The following is a 16892-nucleotide window of genomic DNA, read 5'->3' on the forward strand; positions in this document are numbered from 1 at the left end:
ATCCGGTCCAATATGTAAAATGCAGTCTTGAAATACATGAGTAAGTCCATAATGTAATACATCTTATGAAGCCCATGACTGAGGCACAGAAACTGAAAAGAAGACTATAGACTGCAAAACTCAGGTTAGCTAGTGACTTACACTGACTTATATTTTTTTATTAAATAAAACAAGTGGATAGTTGTATCCAGTCCTTCCTCATCAATCTGTTGCCCATAGCAAAATGATATCATAGTGAGTTCTGGAGATGACTAACAATTACTTAATACTTTCACACTCATATCCTTTCCATGTATGTACTTACAGGTTAAGGTGCAGTAAGAGAGTCATTAGTCACAAGTGATGTAGCTCTTTTGGGAGTCCTACCTAACCTTTTCTCAACTGGTGACACACTGCAAAGGAATGTTTGCTTCCCAACCAGAAAGAAGAGTCATGTCAGGGAAACTTTCTTCCTTCCCTTGCCTGCCTTTTGTCACCTGTACATGTAATGAACACGTCTGTATTCACAGATTCATGCATGTTCCCTGAACACTGCGTCTCATGCTCATTCTCTCCTAGCATGTACAATTCTGCATGCTTCGTCAACTCCACCCCCTAAAACAAATTAACAAGCTGGCAAATGTCGCTATGATATACCAAGACATTTTAAATATCAATGAATGAAAAATAACAAATGTTGAAATTAGTATAGAGAAATAAAAACAAAAACTGCTGTTTTCTCTTAATATGGTTCACAACATTTGTGACTGTAAAATATGATCACTAATTTAATGGCTATTGTAAGATCTATACCTTCTGTAATATCAAAGCCATCCCATTTTCTATTTGACAGTAATGTAAGAACAGTGCAAATAAGTAAAGCTCACAATGGCTAGCTTAGTGATTGATGTAACAGGTAGGAACCCTATTGTGGGGCATACCTCTGAGTTACGGATTATTCTGATTAGTTGCAGTGCCAATGAAATGTAGAGAAATAGGCTTCTCACCTGTTGGAGATAGCTGCAGAGTGGTGGCTGCATAAGTGATAAAGAAATTAATACCAAGACACAATCTGGTAAATGCATGCATGCAACTGAGCTAGAATGTATGAAGAACATGGGTACCAAATTTCAGTGATGACTGGGATAATTAACTAGGCAAAATAACTAAAGTGGATTAAGTCTAGTTAATATCAGTGCTCCAGCAGAAATGAGATCACTGTAATTATAGAGAAACACAATTTGTCATCTTGTTATCCTGCAGCAATTCGTCCATTATATGCATGCATACAATTAGGTATGGCGACCTATTTGTCAAGGACAAACTAAATTAAATTTTGACTTCCTTAGTCTGTTCCTTTCCAAAATGGTACACCCTATAGTTTTGCAGAGTTTATTGATAGCCCAGTTTAGGATGCTTCCCCCACCACTTCATTTACTGATATAAACATCATCCATGGCTATTCTTGTTTTAAGAAAGAAAGGAAAAATTGACAAGTCAGACTTTTGAAATATTTGCTCTCAAGTAATATGACTGCTTACAAAGTGTGATGAATGTGGAGTTGCGGCACTTGGAGATAGGGGTGAATTTTATGAGTCACACTTTTGATGAGTTAACCTAAATTACTAGGACTGTCTGAACATGAGATATGGCATTTCTGAAGTCACCAGTTATGGCTTCACCCTGTTGTTCTAGTAGACCTGCGTTATCATTTGGCATAGAGCTATAGACATATACATATACAAATGTAATGCATTCCAAATTATGTTATCAGAAGCATTGCTAATAGGTAAAATTATTTTAAAATAAATGAAAAATAAAAGGACAAGAACATATTCAAATTGTTTTAAAAGGAATGCAGAAAAAAACAAATTGTGCAAAAACAGTCTGATTTAATTCCTGAAATGAAGAAGAAATTGGAAATACAGTACAGAAAACAAAGTATACAGCATGGGTAGCATTTTGTTTATTAAAATTGCAGATGATCAGTCTTCAGGAAAATGGTCATCAAATGGGAAATTCCATGGCCATCTGAGTGATCAGCTTTTTGTGTGTGTGTGTGTGTGTGTGTGTGTGTGTGTGTGTGTGTGTGTGTGTGTGTGTGTGTGTGCGCGTGTGCGTGTGTGTGTGCGTGTGTGCGTGTGTGTGTGTACATGTTGTTTTGTATGATTGGAGTGCAGAGGTGATTAAGAATATTCACTTTCCTCAATGATGTGTGATAATGGAGTCAGTTTAAAGTAGCTGGATGTAGGTGGGATACAGCCCCTGACAAGGAAAACATTGATTTAGGTTTTTATTTGTTAGGTAGTGTGTTTGGTGTGGTGTGTTAGTTTATCAAAAAAAAAAAAAAAAAACAAATAACTGTGTTTGTTCATTGATTTATAGACTTACAGTTTTATATTAGGCTAACCACCACCAGGGCCTTTACAAGCCTTGCCATGCAACCTGACCCCGTTTTGTCATCCGAGTCCCTTGCAAACTATATGGTGCGGTATGTTACTTGGGCATTAATTTACTTACTATTGTCCACTGTCCATCAGAGACATTAGGGTCAGACCAGAAATGAATTTGTGATTTCCAGTGCAGTGATCAAGTATTTATTTGAAAATGGTTAGGAACGAACTCCACTTCATATAGATGGGAAACTTATTCTATAAGGCGGGGATCCTTTAAGACATATATTGTTCTCCCCAATATGATCAATTTATGTCACAGGCAAAGTTCAAGTCCTTAGAGCTGGTGTTTCTGATGCTGTTTGTTTTGTGGATGTACATGAGATCCATCACAACTGGATTTGAGGATGCCTTATATGACAGACATAGATCGCCTATCAGTAACCTGAAGGACACTGAGTACATTAATAGGGCCTTAAGGTAATTTGTTTAGGAATGGGTATTCATACCATGGATTCTCTTAGCTAGGAACTTTGACGGCATTCCAGCTTTTGCAAATGCCTGGTGTCGTACATGGCAATGGAGCATTGTACTCAGTGAGTGGTCTGATAAGGGCTGAGTATGGTGGTACTATAACTTCCTTGTACCTGGATGACATACCGTGCCTTATGAGTTGGGCAACATAAAATGCTTTTCTTCCTATCTTGGGTACCTGTTTATAGAAGGCCAGATTACTGTCTACATATGTTCCCAGACCCCTAACTATTAGGTCAGTGGGTGTTTTATTGATGGAGTCATTAGCTTGGGAGGATACTTTCCCAAAGGGAACTATAAAACATTTTTTTGCATTGAATTTTAATCAGTGACTTTGACACTAGTTATTTGTTTGTGTAAGTCCCTCTTGTAGGATGTTGGAGTCATGGAGGGAATCTGTGATAGCTACCAATTTACAGTCATCTGCAAACTTAGTGAGCCAGAAGCCTTTGATATTAGCCTTTTCTTCAAAGAAGTAGATGCCAAACAAGAGAGGTTCGAAAAATGGAGTTCTGGGATATCTGCTGGTGACAAGTCTCCTGGATTGAGTGGCCTTACCGATCCAGACTTTTTGGGTCATATCTGTTAGTCAGCCAGCAATGTAGTGAGTTATGTAGTGATTTATGCCTAGATCTGAGTTTGTTTACAATAATTGAGTGTAGCATTACAGTGAATGCACTGACCAGGTCAAGGGAGGAGGTATGCACCATTTTCCCCAAATCCTTATCCTTGATGATCATTTTGAAGAAGTCTTCCAGGTTGAGTAGGCAAGAACATTCCTTAACAAAGCTAAACTTGGATGGGTCCAGTGTCAATAGGTTGCCAATGTCCTTGTTGATCATTTCCTTCATAATTCATTCCATGGTTTTCATATTAGACTTGTCAGACTGATGGCGTTGTAGTTCCCAGGGTGAGTTGATCGTCCATCTTGATGAAAATGGCTGACCATTGAAGCCCTCCATTCACCTAGTATGTAACCTGTTTGACACTGTAGTTAAACAGTGCTTCAAATGGTCCTACTAGGCCATACTTTAGCCTATTTAGGAAACAATTAGGGATGTTGTCAAGAACCACTGAAACAATAATTTGGCCTTAGTGAGGGCCAGCTCCTTGTTGATAGTAAGGGATTTCACAGGGGACAAGGGTTGTGTGTGTGTGTGTATGGGGGGGGGGGTAAATTTAGAGATGAATTTATCAGCCAGTACATTTGCCATGGCATGTTGGTGAAAGTTGTGCCATTTACCTCCAGTTCTACACACTGCTTAGTGTTAACCTTTAAGGCTGCTCTCGTAACTGAAGAAGGCCTTTGATTGCCCTTAGCATGGGAGGCTATCCTGACCTCATAATTGGCCTTGTAGGACTTTATTAGACCTCTTAGATTCTTGATTTGTTGAATCAGAGAGCTCTTGTTTATTTTATTTAACATTTATTTACTGGGAAAGTCCAACTTGGAACAACGCCAGTTTTCAGCGGAGGCCTGGGGAAAGGTGTTCCTGATATATGTCTTTGTGATTTGGGAGGAAACCGTAGCACCTGGAGGAAACCCACATGAATGTAGGGAGGACATGCAGATTCCACACAAAAGGCACCCCGCCTGAAAATCAAACAGGAGAACCTCTTGCTGTGAGGCGACAATGCAACCGCTGCATGAGTGCACTGTCATGCCTCTGTAAGAGTTGCTCTTTCTGATTTTGGTCATGATTTTTTTCTTTTGCTTACCTTGTTAAGGTAAGGGGTCCACCAGTAGGTTTGTTTCTGACATTAGATCTGGGCTTCATTCTGATGAAGTCACTTTTATGTGGATGAAAGCGCTAAATCATTGTTTCACCTGTACTTCTTAGTCTATTAAAGAAGAGTTTTTATCATGGGCGCTGACTTTCATTGCATTGTGCATCCATTACTACCTTAGGTATCAGTTCATTTTGTGTATTCATGCAGGTATGACAGCTTCATTGCAGCCATTTACATATTTAGACAGAATTTCTGTAAATAATTTTGCATAACTGGCTGTGTTTTGGGGGAAGCTGTGAATTTTGACAAATTGTCACTTAATAGGATGTAATTTACTCTAGAGTAATTCCTAACTGTTAAAGGTTTAATTATTTTTTTTGTCTGGGTTGATTTCATTTCAATGTTGACAGCTTTGTGGTCTGACCACACCAATAAGGATGTGGAATGGGGGGGGGGGGTCCCATGATTGAGACGATCTATCTGGCTGGAGTGCACACTCTCTGGATGGTATAGTGGTGCAGTGGTAGTGTTGTCACCTGACAGCCAGAGGTGTTCTGGTTTGATTCTTGGCTGGGCTGCCTTCTGTGTGGAGTCTGCATGTCATTCATGTGGGTTTCCTCCCACATTATAAAGACATGCATCTGGAGTTTTTCTCCCTGGGCTTCTGCTGAAAATTGGCTTTGTTCCAAGTTGGACTTTCCTGGTAAACAAATGTTAAATAGATCAATAAAATAAAAAAAATGTGTGTAATGTCATATATCCTAATTCTACATAGACAACTTTTATCTTCTTCTTGCCAAGCATGGTGAGAGGGGCATCTGTGGGTTGTGCAATATAATACCCTATGACACGAGTAGTAGTTAAAGTCCTTGCTTGCCTTATGGACATTGCTCATGAAAGCTCATTGGGTGTGGACTTAAATGTCATGTTGCTCGTTGCTTTTGCTAAGTGCTAAGTGCTTTAGTGATTGCTGAGGATAAGTCATGTAGATTGATGGCTTTAGGTGTTGCTGTTTGACGGCTTAAAAGGTCATTGATTTTATGAAATGTATTTTTAAGTACCTCAGCATATGAACGTTTGTGTGGTGAATGGTATGTGTGAAGGATGTAGCGTGTTTGTTCTTGATAGCCTTGTTTGTGAGATTTTTGCTTCCAAGAAAGTTATGTATATATATTTCTCAGATAATTTTGATTTTTTAAGTACTAGAAAGGTTCTTTGAGTACTTGAGATAATTACATTGTCTCAGGAAGTCCATATCTAGCAAGCTACAGAGGCATTAGTAAATTGCAAATCCATGTTGACAGGGCCTGTATTAGTGTTGGGCTATTATGGTTTAGGGACATGGATTTACACGGGTCACTTGGGTGGTGTCTAGGGTTAAAACTAGATGTTAGATAGTGATATGATCTGATATTAGTGCCGTTTGATGCACTAAGCTTAGCTCCATGTAGTTCAAAGTACAGTAAACTCTCAGTTAAGCAGAACTCAAGCAACCAGAAAAAAACCCCTAAGAAATACAGTACATTTTCATGTGTTGCACTTTCTGCCCCCCCCCCCACCGCAGAAACATACCTTATGTTTTTAGAGTTTTAAAAAGGACGATAGGAATACATTTCCTCTCCCCCCAACCTAAGAACAAGTCAAACCAAACAAACAGTATAGGGTACAGTATTAGTCAGGCCTATTTTAATAGTAACTCTCAAGCAATCAGAAACTATAGTTATCCAGAATCTACCAATCCCCATGGGTGCCGGTTAACTGAGAGTTTATGGTAATAGCCTTATCAGGTTGCTTTTATCTAGGGTAGTGCTAACTGCTACTGCACTAAAAACAGCTCCACACAAATACCCTTAATTTATAGCAGACAGAAAATAGCAAAAAACTAACTGCTGTGCACTCCTGCCAATAAACAACTACACTTTTAACTCTCTGGAGTGCTTCCCAAGTTGAAGAGGCCAGGTAAACACCTTTTGCCGCAAGATGGATGATCCTGTAACTTCTTAATATAAAAACATAGCAAAAGCAGTTCTCAAGTGAAAATTAACATCAAACTTCTAAGTCACTAGAGAGTCTTCTGGCTGATGAAATAATCTCATGTTAATTCTCCCTGTATGTTTCCCAAATCAGACAGACCAGGCTACCTTACTATAGACCCAGCACAAAATCCAATTGAAAAGCACTACATACTATAACATGCCTTAAACTAATATGAGAGGTGTAAATACTTACGTTATCTGGAGGCATCCTGTTAGCTAAAAAACATAGAGTGTGAGCATCCTATTGTCACATCCAGTCTGGGCAGCAGCCCCGGCACATAATATAATGCCATATATTGATGTTTTGAAGAAAATCTTACCTAAGCCTCCTAGACTCATAAGGATGCACCCTCAGCAAAAGTCACAATCAAATAAGACATGACATAATAGCTTATATTTAATTCACTCAAGCCTGTATCTCCTTTTTTTATATTATTTCAGTTAACACCCATAGTCCATTATGGCATTCAGATATTTTTGGGTGTCTCATCCTTAACTAATTGAGTCACAAAATAATAATAGACAGTATTAGAATGTGCAAGGTGTTGTTAACAAAAAGATACAAAGACTGTTAATTTTGGATGTTCTGTGTAGAAATTAATGATGGATTTCCCAGTATAATTCATATTTGCATATCTGCATTAATATTTTCATAACTGAGAGACCTAGATGGTATTGAGGGACATAACTTGAAATACCCTGGTGGAATAAAAACTACATTGTTAATGTGCAATTATAGAATATTACACTGGAAATATTGATATTTTCTAGTAATTATCATATGTACTTAATATTTTAAAACTGGGCGACTTACAAACTATTTATTGCATGACTCAGATGAAGCTGTAGATGTTGAAAAAAACTATTAATATTTGCACACAAAGTTGCACATCTCGAGAGATAATCATGGTTATTTATATTGCCAGTTATACAAATAAACATAATTCTTCATTTTCTGTAACTATCTTTTTAAGCTTGCACATAGAGAGGAACTTTTTGCTGTTATGTGAAAGCTTATGTTTGGCTAACAAAAGTAAGTTGAAAAAAATACATGTAAGCTATGCAGTTTTCAAGATATGGCAGTTTGTGAAATATTAGATAATAATATCATTCTGGTATTGTATTTATAACAATATATTGTAGCACTGATGTAAAAAATGTGACTGTACTGACTGTTATCGATGCAAGGATACTTGTCACAGATAGCATTGCTGTTTGTACCTTTTCAATAGATGTTATTGTTCATAAAGTATCTGCATTTCTTTGAATTATGTTTTTAAGGTGACTTCCCAGAAAGTACTTTGGAATGTAACAGTGTGCGTAGGCTACTATAGGCATGACATTCCACATCACAGGGGTGTTAATGAGCTAACAAAGCATTACCAGGAGACAGAGAATTAATTATAGTACACTAGCACATTTTGTTTTTTGTTATTGGTAACTCTGTAACACAAATACTGCCAACTAACTATGCTGGACAAAGATGAGGTGGCAGTGTTTGTGCTGTATGGGAGTGTTTTAGCATAGGGTATGTGTGTTAATGTATTTTATTTGCATGTTGTGTGTGTGGGGGATGTGTGGCTGTATGTGTTATATTTATCTATTTATTTTTGAGGCCTTTTAGATATTTGACATCCCTACAGATGAAAGATATTCCAGTGTCACCCCATTTATGCCCAACATGGTGAGTGTGGAATCTTTGTGTGTTACTACAGAGTCACTGGTTATAAAAAAACATTTTTGTTTGTGGAATGGTCTAGCGCACCAGAATTGAGATTGCTTGCTAGTATACAGCAAACAAAGTTCACATGTGCTATGACTTGTGCTGTGAATGCTTGTGTTCCAGTAATTCTTTCTCTTTATACATTTCTTTGTGCCAGACTGATTAGAGTTATATAATGCACTTAAATCAGATGCACATGCATACACACACACACACACACACACACACACACACACACACACACACACACACACACACACACACACACACACACCTGTAATTATTGAGATACATTTGTACTTCCTCTAAGACTATATATCTTAAAATGCATATAATTCTATAATATGTATTATTTTAAGCTAAAACATTTTCTACTTCTCTTTGAAGTTGAAAGTATAATGTTGGATATGTAGACTAAAACATTAGTCCTACTCTGACTGTGAAGAAATTGAGTATTATATAAATATCAACTTATTCAGTTGCATGTTTAATAAATTACAAGACTTCATGTGTTACTACATAGTCTGCTACTGACGATTTGTAGCATAACATTAATTACCACTGTCGTCTGATAGAATAACACAAAATAAAAACAAATGTAAAATAAAATCAGATTACCTGATTACAAAATAGATTACAAAACCAAAACATGTTGAACAATTTTGAGAATGTTTGGCCTTAATTAAGATCCATGCCTGATTAGGTTCTGATAAGTCTACAATTAAACAAGGCACAATCATTTCCTTAACTCATGGTTCATCTTGTGATAGTGCCTTTGACAGTGTGTTCACTTTGCATAATATTAATTACTACAGATATAAAGGAATAGCATGTTAATATAAAACAACAGTTATTAATTATCTACCATCTGAATATATTATCACAGATCTGCCACGGAAAATGTAAAGAGTGATTTTTCATGTTATAATATGTGGTCATTATAAGCACTTACTATCTGAAATTTAATTAACTTTATATTCTATGAAGCTTATTAAAACAACTCATTATACATGGTATATTATTACAAACCCCCATACATAATGTTCTGCTGAAACCACTACCAGTATTGATGTGTGATTTTGGTACAACCTGCCAAGCATAATTTGAAAAACTTCTCAGTACCTTAATTTCTCATAACAACATGATGTACAATGCTTTCCAGCAAAAGTATAGACTGGAAATGTATTATACTTATGGTCGTAAAGAACAAGGATTTGCTTTCTGTCAGCATTGCCGTTGTGCATTATTTTTACATTTCATCTTATTTGCCATAAAAAGTTCTGTGGCTATTATTTTCATTACTGAAAATGTATTAAAGCATTATTATTAATAATAATAATTATTATTATTGTTATTATTAAGGAGCTACGCAAGCCAATTAGAAGGAGAATAATAATTTAACCCTTTCTTTGACACACACTCATATATATATATATATATATATATATATATATATATATATATATATATATATATATGTGTGTGTGTGTGTGTGTGTGTGTGTGTGTATGTGTGTTATAAATTCTACATATATATGTATATATACATATATATAAATATATATATATATATATATATATTGAATGCAACCTCTTAAGTGTTGAGAATAAATCAGGTCTCTTCTGCAGTGACTGGGATACATGTAAGGGAATACAATACTTGTTTTGTGATTACTAATGTATTTGTGTCAAAAATAATTTCATTTGAAAAATATGTTTATATTTAGACTTCAAATTTATTAGAGAAAATACATGTTTAGCTACAATTAATAGATTAGTCACTTTAAGATTGCTTCAGTTGAATAATGGTCATGACTCTGAAAGAATCTCAGTACCCATATAAATTGCCTGCTGCAGTTAGGTAAATTGATGTAACTTAGAGAAAATATAATTAAAAGACAATCACGACTGCAATGTGGAACACCACGTAATCAGCTCATTAGCGTATCTCTGAATAGTGCTATTTTTACTACCAGTGCTGTCAAACCTGTGTTGTCAGTAGTGTTTACAGTTGCAACCCATATATAGCTTTGCTAAGACACCACCTTACATTCACAGACACACATTCACAGATACACAGACACATGCACACACACATGAACACACACACACACACACACACACACACACACACACACACGCACACACACACACACACACACACACACACACACACACACACACACACACACACACACACACACACACACACACACACTTAAACCCTCCTAACAATCCTCCCAACATACAAACACCCAAAATCAGCAACCTCCCCAACTTGCTGCACTCTCAGAAAAATCCACACTCATGCTCCGACATAGATACATTCTCATTCTATTTCCTATGTAAGCTTTGTAGTTTAACCATCCAGGCAGACACACATTCACATGCATGCATTCATCCAGCTCCATTCATGCAAATACAGACATGCACACAGTAATTCATCCTCACCCCCATCTCTTTGCTGAACTTTGCTGAACTTACTTGCAATGTGATTACCATTAAAGTCAATAGGTGAGTGCCATCTTTTGATGGCATCAAATTTTCCTCCACTGTGGAAATTTATGTAGCCAGTTGATTGTGCAGTACAAATTGGTAACATTAGGTATTCCTGGAGGAGAGCACATAGATAGTTATCATTAGCTGCTCCACTAGATTGTCTCATTACCATGGAGCTCAGCGAATAGGACCACCATCCATGCTGATGCTCCCACTAGCAGGACGCATCAACAATAGTGCAGTCTATGAATCAGAAAGTATTACCATGAGGGGGAAAACTGCTGGGGGTAAGGCTTCCTGCTTATAGTTTTCCTTTCTGAATCCCATGGTATATCTTTATAGTTAGGTTTATGTCATCTGTTGTTGATGTTTTTACAATTTGTTTTTCAAAATGTGAGGAGTATCTTCAGACTACATGTTGTTGTTGCCTATTTTTCTCCATATATGCCAAGGGCAGTATACTCAAAACTGTTTAAATCTGTTGTCGGAAATGTTTTAGTGAATAAGAATATTTCCTATAACACATATGTAGACTTCGTTTTTTGTTTCAAATTTCATAAGAGCAGCTGAATCACTGACTTTTAATCAAAAACATAATGTTAATGCAATTTATTACATTTAAATTAATTAATTAATTAATTACATTTAAAAGGAAAGCAATGAGTGGTCTCTTATTCAAAATTAGTTTCTTAGCCTAGGCCCCACTGAGTGAGGTGATAGTGATGAAAAAACATACGGACAAACATTATAAAAGAATAAAATTACCACTTTTAGGTGCAAATTCACAAAATTACTTTACATTTGTCTTATTAGTTTAATGTCTATTACAGTGAAAAGAAATGATATGGACACCTTTTAAAAATTATGGTTTGTCAGTTTCTAAAATTCACATAAAATGCCACTGTCATTATACTGATTCCATAGTTTCTTATAATCTTTTAATGAAAAGATAAAAGACAAATTCTGGTTTATAAAATACATTGTAAAATCCAGTTTAAAAAATACATTATAAAAACAAAAATGTTCAAATGCACTTTCATTCATGTTAATATTAACAAAGTCAGAAAGTTCATGTGAAGTAGATGACATATAAATCATTTCAAAAAAGAACAACTTCCTATAATTCTGAGTACAATTCCAAAGATTAGTAGAAACTTTTACACAGGTTGGTATGATCAAAGGAGTTTTGAAAGCAGATGAGTCAAGAGTTTATTCATCTAGTCAACATCTTCTCTTATGCTGTAATACCCATTCTCAAAAAGAGGAAACAGGTCAATTTAGAGGCAAATTTATGGGTACCCACCTAGCCATCAGGGATAGATTTAAAGGATTATAGTATGTCATCTTGTTTAAGTTACTAGGGAAGATTGTTCCAGAAATGAAGCAGGTATTGTGTAATAAATGTGTCATTCCTTCATTTGTGTGTTGGTGAAGATTTAGTTATCTTGTCCAGGAGTTAGCAGAGCTATTTGATTAAAAAAACATAAAAACACAGTACTCAGTACCCAACTTTAATAAAACTGTTTATTGCCTTCATTGCATATAACCCAGAAATTCATCAGAATAATATTGACATAACTTCACATTATTTATAAAGCACACCCACCAAGTAAAACCATAATTAAAAAAATAATTAATTTCCCAATAAATAATATCACTCTAAAATATTCACAATCTGAAAATATTAAGACACTAAAAAATACATATACAGTTGCATCAATACATACCAAACAATTTGCTGGAAATTTAAGAACAAAACTATACATTAAAATAATATTATGATGTTACACCTTTACATTTTATCAGCTCGCATCTATGAAACGCTTTGTATAGAGATCCTTTCATTGAAACTTGGGCTTTTTGGGGCAACTAGTAACATCTGCAAAAATAGTACACGGGATTCAAAAAAATGGTCCACATACTTCCTCTAACATTTTCATACACCTTTTTAAAAATTAAAAGAAAACTAAAATCTGTACAAACATCAGAGTGAATGTTTAATGCATTGCTTCTATCATACTTTTTATAAGATATAAATGTTGATAAATCCTTTTTCATAGGATGTGATGTTTCTTACCTATATTAAAGATGGGGCATGTTGTGCATGTGGCTACTTAGACCACCCCTGACATTCCACAATTACATTTCTCATTATTTGTTATAGCTTCTGGGTATTTTTCCAATAATAACTTTAACACTATCATTAATGAATCTACAGAAAGTACATGTCTTGCATTATACCATCCCTCTTCTATTATGCTGATTAGTGCCATTTATGTTACTGCTGTCAAAATAAGATTTAATGTTCTTACTCTTTCTAAACACTATATTTGGATTTGTACCCAATTTCTTTTCTAAACCAAACATTTTAAAAATCCCTGTCCAGTTTTTATTCAAAATATCTCTAATTTCATTGAAACATGCTTGACAGGGCAAAACTATTACTTTGCATAATTCGCTGTAGTCAGACCATCTAACTTGTATTGTCTCTGGATGTTTTTATATTTGGGGATATTGCACCATTTTTTATTGAAAAAAAACTTCCTCACCAATACTGTCAACCATGTCCTTTGAGAATCCCCTATCATAAAACATGCTTTTTATTTTTTCATTTCTTTCTTAAAAATACTTTCCTCTGACACCAATGTAGAAAATCTAACCATTTGATCTTTAATTGTTTTTTTTTTTATTTTCCCAGAACGGATGAATGCTTGAAAATGAAAAAAACAAAACAAAACAAAACAAAAAAAAAATGGATAATGGTTGCCTTTTTAGAAATGTAAGACTCTGAGGTTTTTATCTCACATTTTAGTGACAATCACATCTAACTAGTTTAAACATATATCACTAAATTCAATAGTAAATTCCAAAAATGATTCAGTTTTGTTAAAAAAAAACACATTGATGTAACATGTCAATTGCTCCATGCCACATGATAAATATGTCATCCAAAAACCTAAAAAATGAAAAAATGTATTGACTGTAACAAGAGGAAAAACTAAATTAGTTTTCCACCACCACAGCACAATGTTAGCAGAAACAGGCACAGTGACAGCCCCCATTGCTATGCTTTGAATCTACTTGCAATATTCACATTCAGAATATAAACAGAAATAACACCAATTCCATAAACACACATAACATCTCAATCTTTTTGTGTGTCAAAATCTGTTTCTTTCATTATGGCATTTGTGGAACAACTCAAGGCCATTGTTGCTGGAATTGCCAGAAATAAATCCTACTCAGCATATCCCACACCTCTGTAATATGCTCCCCTGTAACTAAAACAATGTGATACAGTTATCTTCCTTTAAACAGAACCATGAAAGTTCCATGGGAATGTATAAATTCTCCTCAGGCTTGATTGGTCTATCTCTCCATCAGACTGCCAAGGCATAACGATCACATGACTTAGCAGCCTGTAACTTCTTTTGAGTCCTGTGATTCCATGATACAGTAGCTACATGATGGTCATCTAAAATGGAATTATCAATTCTTTTTCCAAGACACCTAACTACATTGTCACATTGGAGAGGGATATTAGCTATGTTGTATTTTTATTGAAAACACTGTTGCCCAAATGAGAAAAACTCCAAACCTTTGCATTTAATTTTAACCTTTTTTCAGTATACCACTTTATAAAAATGGTAAGATCCTGCTGTAATGAGAAGATATCACAGGGAGAGTTGATAATAATGTACAGTTTGCAATTATCTGTTAACTTAGTTACTTAAAGGTCCTAGTTTTTAGTCTGGTGCTCACAAAAATTAGGTGACAAAAGGGTGGGGCCCTGACACTGAGCCCTGTGGGATACAACTAATTACAGTGGGGCCCCTACACTGAGTCCTGTGAGATACAACTAGTTACAGTGGGGCTCCTACACTGAGCCCTGTGGGATACAATGAGTTACTGTCATACTTATAAACAAATAATTTACCACTTTGATAATTTAGGTTGTGTCTTCTGGCCAGTTTGCTATGCACCTCACCATGTAATAATCAATATTTAAGGCACCCACCTTATTTACTAAACCTTTTGATACTGAGCTTATTGATGCTTTTGATACAGAATTTATTGAGGCCAAGTATGATATGTTCCATGGCTTTGTAAATCAGACTAGTCAGGTTAATGGGATGATATTTCCTGGGGTTTGTGGTACAGTCACACTTTTGCTAGGGCATCACAATTTCAGTTCATCGCATTTCAAGGACATGCCCTGTATATCGGCTTATACTAAGTTTAAAAAGGGGTTTAATAAGGGTGTGTTTACTACTGTTTATAAAGCATTAAATTAACAGGTCCCATGGAAGTAGTGTTTGTGATCTTAGAAAGTCCCTTCAGCACATGATACTTTATGATGTCAGAAGATGAAAGACATGCGGGAATTGACAGAGAAGGGATAATTGTCTCCAGACATAACATTTGCTTTAAATTTGTCTGCAAGTATACTCACAGTTTCAGTTTGGATAGAGTGGGCGATGCCATTATGAATTAGTTCAAAACACTGCTGAGTGTTTGTTAGTTTTGTAATATAACTAAAGAAGGAAAAATAATTTGCTCTTGCTTCAGATGATAATTTTGTGTTGTGGTTTGTCCTGCTAGCCCTGGTAGTAGATTTTAGCTTCTTGTTGAGAATTTTAATGTGATCTTTGACATGAAGAGTTTTTTGTCAACTGTATGTTTTTTTTTTTTATAGAATTTGTTTTCACTAGTGGGCCATAAAGGTGGTTTAACCTTGGATTTTGTTCTATTAGGGGCAGTCAGGTCTAGATACTTATTTATATGGGCATAGAATTCACTGGTATAGATAGCAGCTGTCTCACAGCTGAGGCCAGTGATGCTATATGTGAAATTTAATAATAAATAACAAAGTTTTATAAGATTTGCATCTTTAAAATTCCTGAATTCAGAATTATTGGATGCAGGAATTTTAGTGATTTTGACATGGAAGGTTACATGTGTGGGTTTATCAGGGATGTAGAGTCTATGTTAAGTAGGACCAGGTCCTAAATATTTTGACCTTTGGGTTGCACAATGACTATCTGCTCCAGTGAGTTTTTGAGTACTGGGTCTAAAAAATATTTGGGCATACACAACTTTTGAGATATATATCTTCTGATTAATTGAAGGGTAGTTACAATCCTGATTATAATGGAGGTTTTAGTAAAAAGTAGTTCCTCAAGCACTTTTAGCAATCCATTGTGGTCATCTGAGACCATACAAGGTGTCCCATAGCAGATTACCATTGATAATTTGATTTTTTCAGGCTAAGGTAGAGTGAGTTATTTTGTGGGTCCCTTGGCATCTGCCTAGGCATATTGCCCCCACAATATTCTTCAGATATGAATTTATGAAACAGACATAGCTTATGTATAGAGGGAGTTCTGCCTTTATGCTTAAGACAAGTCTCATTTACTACATGGACTTGAAAATGTTTAAGGTAGAGACATTACTCAAGGTCATGCAATTTATTATAAAGACTTCTGGCATTACGATGAACATCCTTTAATTTGTATTTGAATTTAGGTTAGTTAGTGCACTATTGTCAGCTAGGCTGGAATATGCATTAGATAGACTTTTCCTAAAAGAGGCACCAAGGGGGCAGCAATTGTTTTTGCAAGTGGCAAGTATGCAGAAACCTTGGAATGCAAGGTGCACACCATTTCCAATAAATCAAGCTGGACTATCAATCATCTCATCTCATGCTGATATGCATTTGATCCCCCCTTGAATGACAGCAACTGTTTAGCCAGTTGTTAAATATCATTTATTCTACGTATGGAGTTATTTCTTTGTGAAAGCAGAATTCCTATAAGTACTATTTTCCTACCTGCATTTGACACTTGCACACACAGAGCAACATATCTCTCTGCATGACCCACATGCTTGAGCATTTCAAGTCATTCATACTCACTAGGGCTGCCATGAGGTCATGCTCATATTTGCCCAGTGTATGGGACTGAAAAGATCTTGTAACATCTCACATTCTGATGATGAA

At 35.6% G+C, this 16892-nt stretch overlaps 1 protein-coding gene across 2 annotated transcripts in view; it reads right to left on the reverse strand.

The window, feature by feature from the left end:
* LRFN2 (leucine rich repeat and fibronectin type III domain containing 2) overlaps positions 1-16892 on the reverse strand; it is a 4336860-nt gene that overhangs the window by 226246 nt on the left and 4093722 nt on the right. The gene's annotated exons all lie outside the window — the stretch shown is intronic.

The sequence above is a fragment of the Protopterus annectens genome, chromosome 1.part1 (assembly GCF_019279795.1).
Source record: "Protopterus annectens isolate FY-2018-M chromosome 1.part1, PAN1.0, whole genome shotgun sequence".
Classification (NCBI taxonomy): domain Eukaryota; kingdom Metazoa; phylum Chordata; order Ceratodontiformes; family Protopteridae; genus Protopterus; species Protopterus annectens.